Consider the following 13,826-nt stretch of genomic DNA (forward strand, 5'->3'; position numbering starts at 1 on the left):
TGGTCCATTCATGGACTCAATGTTTTTAATAGCTGTGGATGCGCACTCGAAATGGCCTGAGGTGATCAAAATGTCCTCCACCACCACGGAGAAAACTATTGCAGTCCTATGGACCATCTTTGCCAGGAACGGCTTGCCAGAGCAGATTTGCTCTGATAACGGACCACAATTTGTGTCCGAAGAGTTTCGAAGATTTATGAAAAGGAATGGGGTAAGGCATTACACCTCCGCTCCTTATCATCCAGTCCCCAATGGATTGGCTGAGAGGTTTGTGCAAACCCTTAAAAAAGCAGTAAGGGCCATGTGCGATGACGACATTCCACTGCAGCATAAGGTGGACAATTTCCTGTTAGCCTACAGAAATGCGACACATGCAGTCGCCAACCAGACCCCGGCCATGATGTTCTTTAACCGAAGGTTGAGATCTCGTCTGGATTTGCTCAAACCAAATGTACGAAGAGATGCTGAGAATAAGCAATTCCAGCACATCAATGAGAAGCCGACAAGGAGCTTCAATGTAGGGCAACCAGTCTTGGCTCGCGACTACCGAACAGAGAAATGGCAACCAGGAACGATATGCACACGGCAGGGGCCACTAATGTACACCGTGGATGTTGGGGAAAACATTGTGAGATGCCATGTTGACCAGATCCTAGAGTCACAGGAAAGAGTCCATCCCAGGTCTCGCGTACCTGGTGATGAACCCAACATACCGGTAGCATCTACCCCAGAAACAGTAGCATCGGAAGCTGATGAACCAACCGACGACAGGGGGCCAGAATCGCCTCCGCACCAAGAGCAAGACACTCAGGAAAGGCGTTATCCAGAAAGGATCAGGAAGCCGCCCCAAAGACTGAATTTATAAATGGACTATTTGCCGTTAATGTTACATGTTAAAAGTGTTAATTGTTAAATGAATGTTATGGTACTGTTAATCTAAAAGGGGAGGAATTGTAGTGTATGTACCTTTAAGGGGAGAACTACTTTTTACAGCTCCTGTATACTGTAGTACCGGCAGTGACCACACCGGTATATAAAGCCTGAGTAGGGATCTGTACTTTAGTTTTTGAGTAACCTGCATCCAGTAAACACCTGTTAATTGTTCCTCTGCAGTCTCTGTCGATTTATTGAAGGACACCATACATTAACATTCACGGATTCAACACATTTCACACCTAATCTAGAGCTGTCTTTTGTCTCCACTAGTCCTATCACCATCTTGTCTCGTTTTGAATACCTCTTAATGTCTCTTCACTTCTCTTTTGTTCTCTCCCAGCCCTCAAACTGGCCTTTTAATCTGTTTCATTTCCTGTGCTTTTTCAGTCTTGACAAAGGGTTTCAACCTGAAACGTTGACTCTATTTCTGCTGAGGGAGTTTGAGCAGCTAGGGGCCAAATTAAAAAGCAGAACCACAAGGGTAATAATCTCTGGATTATTACCTGAGCCATGAGCGAATTTAGCTAGGACAAATAAAATTTGAGATTTAAATGCGTGGCTCAAAGACTGGTGTGGGAGAAATGGGTTTTGCTTCCTGGGACACTGGCACCAGTACTGGGGCAGGAGGGAGCTGTTCCGTTGGGACGGGCTTCACTTGGCCAGTGCTGGGACTAGAGTCCTGGCGGATCATATAACTAGGGCTGTAGAGAGGGCTTTAAACTAACTAGTGGGGGGGAGGTTCCTAGAGAGCAAATAATACAAATGACAACAGAGAAGGTCATAGACTTAGGTAGCAGTGGGGAAATTAAAAACCAGAGCATGTCAGGAAGCGGCAGAAGGTATGGAGTAAAAGGTAAAGTAATAAAAAGGGCAAAAGCAGGAACTAAGTGTCACAAAACATCTTTGAAATTTCTCTATCTGAATGCACGTAGCATTCGTAACAAAATAGATGAGTTAATGGCACAAATAACTACATATGGGTATGATCTTGTGGCCATTACAGAAACATGGCTGCAGGGTGACAATGCCTGGGAATTAAACATATCAGGTTATTTAACGATCAGGAAGGACAGGCAGGAAGGAAGGGGAGGTGGGGTGGCTATGTTAATAAAGGAAGGGATCACTGTAATACAGAGAAATGATATTGGGTCAAAAGATCAGGACAATGAAACAGTTTGGGTGGAGGTAAGGAATAATAAGGGGAAAAAAACACTAGTGGGCATAGTCTATAGGCCTTCGAACTGTGGCAACTCTGTTGGACGGAGTATCAATCAGGAAATAGTGGAGGCTTGTAATAAGGGAACATCTATAATTATGGGGGATTTTAACTATCATATTAATTGGACAAATCAAATTGGGCAGGGCTGCCTTGAGGATGAGTTCATTGAGTGTATTAGGGATGGGTTTCTTGAGCAGTATGTAACTGAACCAACCAGGGGGCAGGCAACCTTAGATCTGGTCCTGTGTAACGAGACAGGATTAATTAAAAATGTCCTAGTAAAGGATCCCCTTGGAATGAGTGACCATAACATGGTTGAATTCCATATTCAATTAGAGGGTGAGAAGGTTGGATCTCAAACAAGCGTGCTAAGCTTGAATAAGGGAGACTATGAAGGTATGAGAGCGGAATTGAGTAGAGTGAACTGGGAAAATAGATTAAAGGGTCAGACGATACATGATCAGTGGTGTACATTTAAGGAGTTATTTTACAACTTCCAAAAAGTATATATTCCACTGAGAAGAAAAGGGTGTAAAAGAAAAGACAGCCATCCGTGGCTAAGTAAAGAAATTAAGGATAGTATTCCACTAAAAACAAGGGCATATAAAGTAGCCAAATCTAGTGGGAGGATAGAGGATTGGGAAAACTTTAAAAGACAGCAAAAAATAACAAAAAGATTGATTAAGAAAGGGAAGATAGATTATGAAAGTAAATTAGCAAAAAATATAAAAACAGATAGTAAGAGTTTTTATAGTTATATAAAAAGAAAAAGGGTGGCTAAAGTAAATGTTGGTCCCTTAGAGGATGAGACCGGGAAATTAATGGTGGGAAATATGGAGATGGCAAAAACACTGAATGAATATTTTACATCAGTCTTTACAGTAGAAGACACTAAGAATATCCCAACACTGGACAAACAGGGGGCTAAAGGGGGGGAGGAGCTAAACACGATCAAAATCACTAAGGAAGTGGTACTCGGTAAAATAATGGGACTCAAGGCGGATAAATCACCTGGACCTGATGGCTTACATCCTAGGGTCTTGAGGGAAGTGGCGGTAGGGATTGTGGATGCATTGGTAATAATTTTCCAAAACTCCCTGGACTCGGCAATGGTCCCAGTAGACTGGAAAACTGCTAATGTAACACCCTTATTTAAAAAGGGCAGTAGACAGAAGGCTGGAAACTATAGACCGGTTAGCCTAACATCTGTGGTAGGTAAAATTTTGGAGTCCATTATTAAGGAGACAGTAACAGGACATTTGGATAATCATAATTTAATAGGACAAAGTCAACATGGTTTTATGAAGGGGAAGTCATGTTTGACAAATTTGCTGGAGTTCTTTGAGGAAGTAACATATAGGGTGGATAAAGGGGAACCAGTGGATGTAGTGTATTTAGACTTCCAAAAGGCATTTGACAAGGTGCCACACAAAAGATTATTGCTTAAGATAAAAAAATCACGGGATTGTGGGTAATATTCTGGCATGGATAGAGGATTGGCTATCTAACGGAAGGCAGAGAGTTGGGATAAATGGTTCATTCTCAGACTGGCAATCAGTAACTAGTGGTGTTCTGCAGGGGTCAGTGCTGGGTCCCCAACTCTTTACAATCTATATTAACGATTTGGAGGAGGGGACCGAGTGTAACATATCAAAGTTTGCAGATGATACTAAGATGGGGGGGAAAGTAGTGAGTGAGGAGGACATAAAAAACCTTCAAGGGGACATAGACAGGCTAAGTAAGTGGGCAGAGATTTGGCAGATGGAATACAATACTGGAAAGTGTGAGGTTATGCACTTTGGCAGGAAAAATCATAGAGCAAGTTATTATCTTAATGGCAAGAAACTGGAAAGTACTGAAGTACAAAGGGATCTGGGGGTCCTGGTGCACGAAACTCAAAAGGTTAGTATGCAGGTGCAGCAAGTGATTAAGAAGGCCAATGGAATGTTGGCTTTCATTGCTAGGGGGATAGAATATAAAAATAGGGAGGTATTGCTTCAGTTGTACAAGGTATTGGTGAGACCGCACCTGGAATACTGCGTACAGTTTTGGTGTTCATACTTAAGAAAGGACATACTTGCTCTCGAGTCAGTACAAAGAAGGTTTCCCTCGGTTAATCCCGGGGATGAGGGGATGGACATATGAGGAGAGGTTGAGTAGATTGGGACTCTACTCATTGGAGTTCAGAAGAATGAGAGGCGATCTTATTGAAACATATAAGATTGTGAAGGGGTTGGATCGGGTAGATGCAGGGAAGATGTTCCCGATGATGGGTGAAACTAGAACTAGGGGGCATAGTCTTAGAATAAGGGGCTGCTCTTTCAAAACTGAGATGAGGAGGAACTACTTCACTCAGAGAGTGGTAGGTCCATGGAATATACTGCCCCAAAAAACTGTAGAAGCTACATCATTACATAAATTTAAAACAGAAATAGACAATTTCGTAGAAGTAAAGGGAATTAAGGGTTACGGGGAGCGGGCAGGAATTTGGACATGAGTCTAGGTTCGGATCGGTCATGGCCCTGTGGTTAGCGGAGCGGGCCCAGGGGCCGTGTAGCCTGATCCTGCTCCTATTTTGTGTGTCTAATTCTGTTAGATTCAGGAGATGGTTCTGTGATAGTAGATTGGCGGTTAGGATCAGATCAGCCATGATCTTATTGAATGGCGGAGCAGGCTCGAGGGGCCGATTGGCCTACTCCTGCTCCTATTTCTTATGTTCTTATGTTCTTATGTATTTCTCTCTCCACGGATGTTGCCTGGCCTGCTGAGTTTTTCCAGCATTTTCTGTTGCTATTTCGGATTGCCAGCATCTGCAGTATTTTGCTATCGTCATCGTAATTCTGTTTGTTTATTGCAGTGGTTAAGTTTTATATATTAATCACGTCACCCTTTTAGTTTAGATTGATTGGGCACCACACTTGTAGAAGGAGCAAATGAGTGCACTAGCAGGGTGTGAAATTACAATCTGCCAAGTGCCACCGGCATATTAAAATTAATTAAAATTGCATTCCCCCTCCGTCAGCACCTTTGTTGCCCCTCGTCAGAACAATTAAGATCAACTTGTAGCATTTTGAGGCATTGAAGTCTTCTCAAGGAGTTTCAAAGGGGCTTATTTGCGTTATCTGTCTAAACACTGAATTTTCTTAATGAGGCAACACTGTATGTAACCTTCTAATGTTGAATATTATGCAGTATCATTAATGGCAATTCAAATTTGGTACTGAATCATTAATAACGGGCAGAAGAGTTTTCAAAGACACAAGGACATTTTTGACAGGCGAGTGCTACAATTTTCTTTTTTAGTCGGACACGCAGAGAAACCCATTGCCATTCTCCAGGATCTCCAAAGCCCAGTGTTGTTGGCAGCATGTTGGCAAGAACCAAGGACTAGGGGTGTCCAAGTCAGTGAAAAGGTACTGTTGGATCTTTGCCACCTAAAACTGCAGAGTTCTGGTAAGCTTCCCCACAGCTTGTCCAGCCTAGAACCACCTTACCTAGGACCACCCTACCTAGGACCACTCTACCTAGAACCACCCTATCTAGGACCACCCTACCTGGGACCACTCTACCTAGAACCACCCTATCTAGGACCACCCTACCTAGGACCACACTACCTAGGACCACCCTGCCTAGGACCACCCTACCTAGGACCACTCTACCTAGGACCACCCTACCTAGGACCACCCTACCTAGGACCACTCTACCTAGAACCACCCTATCTAGGACCACCCTACCTAGGACCACCCTACCTAGGACCACCCTACCTAGGACCAGCCTACCTAGGACCACCCTACCTAGGACCACCCTTCCTAGGACCACTCTGCCTAGAACCACCTTAGCTAGGACCACCCTACCTAGGACCACCCTTCCTAGGACCACCCTACCTAGGACCACCTTAGCTAGGACCACCCTACCTAGGACCACCCTACCTAGGGCCACCCTACCTAGGACCACCTTATCTAGGACCACCCTACCTAGGACCACCCTACCTAGGACCACTCTATCTAGGACCACCCTACCTAGGACCACCCTACCTAGGACCACCCTACCTAGGACCACCCTACCTAGAACCACCCTACCTAGGACCACCCTACCTAGAACCACCCTACCTAGGACCACCCTACATAGGACCACCCTACCTAGGACCACTCTACCTAGAACCACCCTACCTAGAAGCACCCTACCTAGGACCACCCTACCTAGGACCACTCTACCTAGAACCACCCTATCTAGGACCACCCTACCTAGGACTACCCTACATAGGACCACCCTACCTAGGACCACTTTACCTAGAACCACCCTACCTAGGACCACTGTACATAGGACCACCCTACCTAGAACCACCCTACCTAGGACCACCCTAACTAGGACCACCCTATCTAGAACCACCCTACCTAGAACCACCCTACCTAGGACCACCCTACCTAGGACCACTCTACCTAGAACCACCCTACCTAGAACCACCCTACCTAGGACCACCCTACCTAGGACCACCCTACCTAGAACCACCCTACCTAGAACCACCCTACCTAGAACCACCCTATCTAGGACCACCCTACCTAGGACCACCCTACCTAGGACCACTCTACCTAGGACCACTCTACCTAGAACCACCCTACCTAGGACCACCCTACCTAGAAATACCCTACCTAGGACCACCCTACCCAGGACCACCCTACCTCAAACCACCCTACCTAGAACCACCCTACCTAGGACCACCCTTCCTAGAATCACCCTACCTAGAACCACCCTAACCAGAACCACCCTACCTAGGACCACCCGACCTAGAACCACCCTACCTAGGACCACCCTACTTAGGACCACCCTACCTAGGACCACCCTATCTGCTGGGGCTTTGACTACTAGGGTGAAGAATGCCATTCACCTCTTGGTCCCATCAATTAGCCGGGCTGGCTGGTCAGCCATTAGAAGTGCCCTGGAATACTGCGGACCTTTTGGATTCAGGTATCAGATTGCTGATTCTGTCACTAAGGCTTATCTCGGTTCCATCGTTAAGCGAGTCCCCTTGAAGCCAACTCAATTCCATGGGGATTCTATTTCCCATAATATTGTGAATAGTCAACATTGTGAAATTGAAGACATTTCCTACGTCACCTCTCCTGAAAATACCAAAGTTCAATAATACATTCTTATTTAGCATAATTTATAGATCCCAATTAGCATCTCAAATGCTTTACCCTGTCATGTTCACACAATGATATTCCCCAGAATTTTCTTGTACTCGTCACAGAAACCATGATCATATTTGCAGACTTTTCTTGGTTCTCATCCCTTTGTCTACATTTTACTCCAATTGCTCTTTGGTAACAACATGTTGGCATTGATAATACTTACTGTATACAGTGTACATGGAATTGCATACAAGGTACACTGTGGTACTGTGCACTGATGCCAGTTAATGGCAGTGGCTACAGTGTGTTGGCCTGAAGTGTTGGTACCTGGTAGATTATGTTGTGCCGTCAAGGTTTTTGACAGTCAACCTGTTTGGGTAAAGTGGACCATCTTCCAAATACTTGGTGGGCAATTTAATTTTTTTTAAAAATTCGTATATGGGATGTGGGCGTTGCTGGCAAGGCCAGCATTTATTGCCCATCCCTAAATGCGAGGTTATCCACTTTGGTGGCAAAAATAGGAAGGCAGATTATTATCTGAACGGCAATAGATTGGGAAAAGGGGAAGTGCAACGAGACCTGGGTGTCCTTGTGCACCAGTCGCTGAAGGTAAGCATGCAGGTGCAGTAGGCGGTTAAGCAGGCAAATGGTATGTTGGCCTTCATAGCGAGAGGATTCGAGTACAGCAGCAAGGATGTCTTGCTGCAGTTCTACAGGGCCTTGGTGAGACCACACCTTGAGTATTGTGTGCAGTTTTGGTCACCTTATCTGAGGAAGGATGTTCTTGTCATGGAGGGAGTGCAGCAAAGATTCACCAGGCTGATACCTGGGATGGCGAATGACGTATGAGGAGAGATTGGGTCGATTAGGCTTATATTTGCGAGAGTTTAGAAGAAAAACATAGAAACATAGAAGATAGGAGCAGGAGTAGGCCATTCGGCCCCTCAAGCCTGCTCCGCCATTCAATGGGATCATGGCTGATCATCCAAATTCAGTACCCCGTTCCTGCCTTATGAGAGGGGATCTCATTGAAACTTATAAAATTCCAACAGAACTAGACAGACTAGATGCAAGAAGGATGTTCCCGATGGCGGGGGAGTCCAGAACCAGGGGTCACAGTCTAAGGATAAGGGGTAAGCCATTTAGGACTGAGATGAGGAGGAATTTCTTCACCCAGAGAGTGGTGAACCTGTGGAATTCTCTACCACAGAAGGCAGTTGAGGCCAATTCATTAAATATATTCAAGAAGGAGTTAGATATATTTCTTAAGGCGAAAGGGATCAAGGGATATGGGGAGAAAGCAGGGACAGGGTACTGAATTTGGATGATCAGCCATGATCTCATTAAATAGCAGAACAGGCTCGAGGGGCCAAATGGCCGACTCCTGCTCCTATCTTCTATGTTTCTATGCACTATGTCATTCCTGAAGCTGTTTTGTTGAGATGTCATAAATTCCCCGCTTATGTTGGATCATTGATATAATACAATACATAATATATTGAGAGGCAATACAAACTAAATGGTACAATTTTACAGAGGGTACAACAAGAACAGCAAGACCAGGGGTGTTATGCTAAACCTATATAAAACATTAGTTCAGCCCGAGCTGGAGTATTGTGTCCAATTCTGGGCACCGCACTTTAGGAAGGAAGTGAAGGCTTTAGAGAGGGTGCAGAAGAGATTTACTGGAATGGTTCCAGGGATGAGGGATTACAGTTACGTGGCTAGACTGGAGAAGCTGGGGTTGTTCTCCTCAGAGCAGAGAAGGCTAAGAGGAGATTTCATCGAGGTGCTTAACATCATGAAGGGTTTAGATAGAGTAAATAATGAGAAATTGTATCCAGCGGCTGAAGAGTCGGTAACAAGAGGGCACAGATTTAAGGAGATTGGCAAAAGAACCAGAGGCGACATGAGGAAAAACCCTTTTTACGTAACGAGATTTGGAATGCGCTGCCTGAAAGGGCGGTGGAAGCAGATTCAATAATAGCTTCAAAAGGGAATTGGATAAATACTTGAATGAGAAAAAATTGCAGGGATATGGGGACAGAGCGGGGGAGTGGGACTGACTGGATTGCTCTTCGAAAGAGCTGGCGCAGACTCGATGGGCCGAATGACCTCCTTCTGTGCTGTGCTATTCTATGATTTTATAATCAGTGCACGAATTCATGCCTTTTCTGAGTGTCAAAGTAATAAGGTGCACTCTGTTTTATCTTGGAAAATGGAAACTTTTGTGACCTTTCATTCATATGTTACTATAAATTAATCTAAAGGCACAACTTATTGGGGATCATTTTGATGGTGTTAAGCAGGCAATACCCATTCAGCTGCCCATTATATATCTTCCCCTGAGTTTCATTTCCACTTCAGTAGAAATGAAGATCAGTTTGTGGTCAGCAAGTTCCTTGCAACTCAAATCAGCTTCCTCTCTCTTACTTCAGTCAAAGATATTCTTTCTCGCTCCGTGCTCAATTACTGGACTTCAGTATCATTAAAAAAATCTTGCAGTTACCTTAGTTCACTCCCATGCTTGAAGAAACTGCTGTAGAGCCAGTCAAGGTCATACCAGCGTGTCACCTAATCAACATGGAGCCAGACTACGCTGTGTGCTGGAAAGTGCTACTGTGGCATACAGGCAGGGTTTAATTTTTTTAATCCCCGCTAGTTCACAATGCAACATGAATTCCCCGCTCGTCTTGTGCATCTCAACTAAAAGTTGTCACGCTGTGTTTGGTTCGCTGGTTTAGTAAGCTGCACTAGGTACAGTAAATTTTAAAAGGACAACTCTGGCGTTCTATCCAAACATAATTAAAACAACACAACATGGCTTCTCACTCCGAAGAATCAGTGGAGTCCAGAAGATCAAACAAGGCCGAAAAAATAATTTGAAACACCATCCTTGTAGGATGTTAATATATCAGAGTCGCTAACTTTTCAACTCCAAACTTTGTTCTTTATTATTTTAATCGCAGTTATTTCGTAGGAGAGATTGGGCGCAATCTTGCCAGCCCTGGGGAGGTGGGTATGGAGGCGGGTCTGCTGGGAAAATGGCAGAATTTGGGGGCGGGTGCTCAACCCGCCTCCGTGCCATCTTGCCAGGAGGTGGGTGGTCAACCCGCGCCGGGTCCCGTCTCCTTGGAGGTGGGAAGGGGATTACAGCCACTTATCTGCCTGTTAACAGGTAGTTAACGGGCAGATAAGAGGATTATCCCCATTTTACCCACACAAGGCTCCGAACCCTGCCAGGGTCACCGAGGCGAGCAGTGGGTCTGCGGGGTGCAAAAGTGTGCTGTAAAGGTAAGTGATGGGTGCGAGTGTGGAGAGGTGAGTATGTGAGGTAAATGGAAAGTGTTAGAAAAAGTTTACTTACCTTTGTTTCTTCCTACAGGCTTCAAGAGTTGGGTATGCAGAGAGTCTCGCACCTCTGCGGCAGAGATGACAGATGGCCGTTGCATTCTCCAATGCAGCAACCATCTAATTTCTGCTAAAGAAAGAGGTTTGATGAGGTCTTGAATTCAAGAACTCATCAAACTACAGAGAATGTCAGTGTTTCACAGCTTCACAGAGCTGTCAAATGATGACAATTCATCTGTCATTAAGGCTGCGACTGTGGCTGAATTTGATCGGAGTCAGTCGGCAATATTCAACCCGTTATATCTCGAACCTAATCAAAAACATGGTTGGGGGTAATTGTAACGTTTTACCGATTGTGCAGAACGGGTGATATCAGATCAATCGAAACGGAATTCCGAAGAGGTGCCAGACAGGCGGCCAATGAAATATCGTCCGTTTTACACGAGTGGCAAAAGTTAAAATGATCCCCTTGCAGTTTAAAGCAGCTGGGGGCGATTTTAACCCGACTCGCTCTGCGTAAACCTGGTGGGTGGGCAGTTAAAATCGCCCCTGGCTCTTACCTGTCCAAAAACCTGTGATGATCGCAACATCTGTAATTTTAACTTGCTCTCCTGAGTAGGCAGCAAGGACACCCGCTCGGAGCCAACGGAGGGGTCCTTCTTTATATGTGCATGTTGCAGCCCGATGACATCATTGAGCCCCGACTGTAATTTTAACTCGGGCCTGAGCGGGGAATCCACCTGGAGTTAAAATCAGGGCCAACATGTTGCTTCAGCATGAACTAACGGTGCCGTCACCCAGCAGGTTTAACATCAGCACGAAGGCTTGTGGTGTCAAAGCCCAAGCTGACTCCCTCCTCCAGGGAGTTTCACTCTGCCTTGTTGCAGTGCTAGGCCGAGTCCTGGCTCTGGATTTACAATTTAACTAGAGGCCTGTGCAAAACAAACACCCCTTTGCACTTGTGCTGCTGTTGTGGTGTGAATGACACCCATCTGAGAAACAACACTGACCCAATATAGTGGCAAAGCTCATTTCAGCACATCTTGATTCCTGGAGTTTAATTGGCATGTCAAAGAGTTACAAATGTTGAAATACAACAATGGCATTTTTACCTCACCCTTACTTCCTAATCATATTAAAGCAGTGACAGAGCACACACACACACACACACTATCTAACCAAATGTAATTACATCGAATTTACAGCCATTCGGCCCAACTGGTCTATGCTGCACACAAGCCTCCTCCCATCCAAATTCATCTAATCCTATTCATTCTCCATTGCACCACCAGGAAAATCCGACAGATTTTTGACACTAATAGGCTAGCAGCACTTCTGGCCTCCTTCCTGTATCCCACCTGGGAGTTCAACTAGGACGGCAAGCCACTTTTGAACATACGGACAACGACGGTCCATCCAGCCTGTCCACATGCACTCCCCACCCCACCCACAAGCGGTGTGATCTCTGGGGAGAGGCACAAAAAGCAGATTAAAAAACCCAGGACAATTAGGGGGAAAAAAATCTGGAAAATTCCTCTCCGACCACCTTAAGCGATCGAAACTTGTCTGGGAGACCACTATGGCCCTGATTAATGTTATACAATACTTACCTCTTGTATGAGCTGACCTCCACCCCAGCCAGAAACAGGTCCCTTGTAGCAGTTCACCAAATGTGAATTTGAAAGCTTCTCATCCTTGTTCACAAATCCCTCCCTGGCCTCGCCCCCTCCATATCTCTGTAACCTTCTCCAGCCCTACAACCCTCTGAGAGCTCTTGCAATTCTGGCCTGTCGCGCATCCCCTATTTTAATCGCTCCACAATTTGAAGCCATGCCTTCAGCTGCCTAGGCCCTAAGCTCTGGAATTCCCACCCTAAACCTGCATCTCCACCTCTCTCTCCTCCTTTAAGACACTCCTTAAAACCTAACACTTTGACCAAGCTTTTGGTCATCTGTCATAATATCTCCGTTTGTGGCTCGATGTCAAATTTTGTTTGATAATCGCTCCTGTGAAGCGCCTTGGGACATTTTACTATGTTAAAGGTGCTATATAAATGCAAGTTGTTGTTGCAATGGACCAAAGCACAGCGATTTAGCACACGGGAGTAGAAACTATGCTGGGGATACGGTTAATGACTTGGTTAATAAGAACATAAGAAATAGGAGCAGGAGTAGGCTATTTGGCCCTTCGAGCCTGCTCCGCCATTCAATAAGATCATGGCTGATCTTCTACCTCAACTCCACCTTCCAGTATTATTCCCATATCCCTTGGTTCCCATATCTACCGATCTCTGTCTTGAATATACTCAATGACTGAACCTCCACAGCCCTCTGGGGTAGAGAATTCCAAAGATTCACCACCCTCTGAGTGAAGAAATTTCTCCTCATCTCAGTCCTAAATGGCCGACGCCTTATTCTGAGACTGTGACCCCTGGTTCTAGATTCCCCAGCCAGGGGAAACATCCTCCCTGCATCTACCCTGTCAAGCCCCTTAAGCATTTTATATGTTTCAATGAGATCATCTCTCATTCTTCTAAAAAAAGAAAGACTTGCATTTCTATAGCACATTTCATGACCACCGGATGTCTCAGTGTTTTACAGCCAATTAAGTACTTTTGAAGTGTGGTCACTGTTGTAATGTGGGAAACGCGGCAGCCAAAATTGCGTGCAGCAAGCTCCCACAAACGGCAATGTGATAATGACCGAATAATCTGTTTTAGTGATGTTGGTTGAGGGATAAATATTGGCCTGGACACCGGGGATAACTCCCTAGATAAACTCTAGGGAATATAGGCCTAGTCAATGTTTTTGGATGAAATCCCTGTGCTTTTTTATTTTAACCTGCTTGCAATAAATACGTTACAATGGCCAAAGCAAGAATTCCCAAAGGTGTTAATTAATTCAGTAAAAATAACCCACATAGGAATTTCTACCCTATTGTGTCAAAGGTTAGCATTTCCCTCCAAGATCTCCTCTTTTGATGATGGGATTTGGACATGGTTGAATGCAAGGCAGTGAGCCTCCAGCACTTACACCAGCCTGGACTGAGAGTCCTGGCAGACCATTTGGTCATGGGGGTCATCACAGCTCAGCCCGATCCTGTAATCCGTCCAACATCTACACACGCATAAGTGCTTTCAGTAGGAGGTGTTAGAGGGCAGGAACGTTGGCTTACTTTTTTTATATGGG

Source organism: Somniosus microcephalus, chromosome 32 (assembly GCF_052327205.1).
Source record: "Somniosus microcephalus isolate GS21.2 chromosome 32, FLI_Smic_1.0, whole genome shotgun sequence".
Classification (NCBI taxonomy): Eukaryota; Metazoa; Chordata; class Chondrichthyes; order Squaliformes; family Somniosidae; genus Somniosus; species Somniosus microcephalus.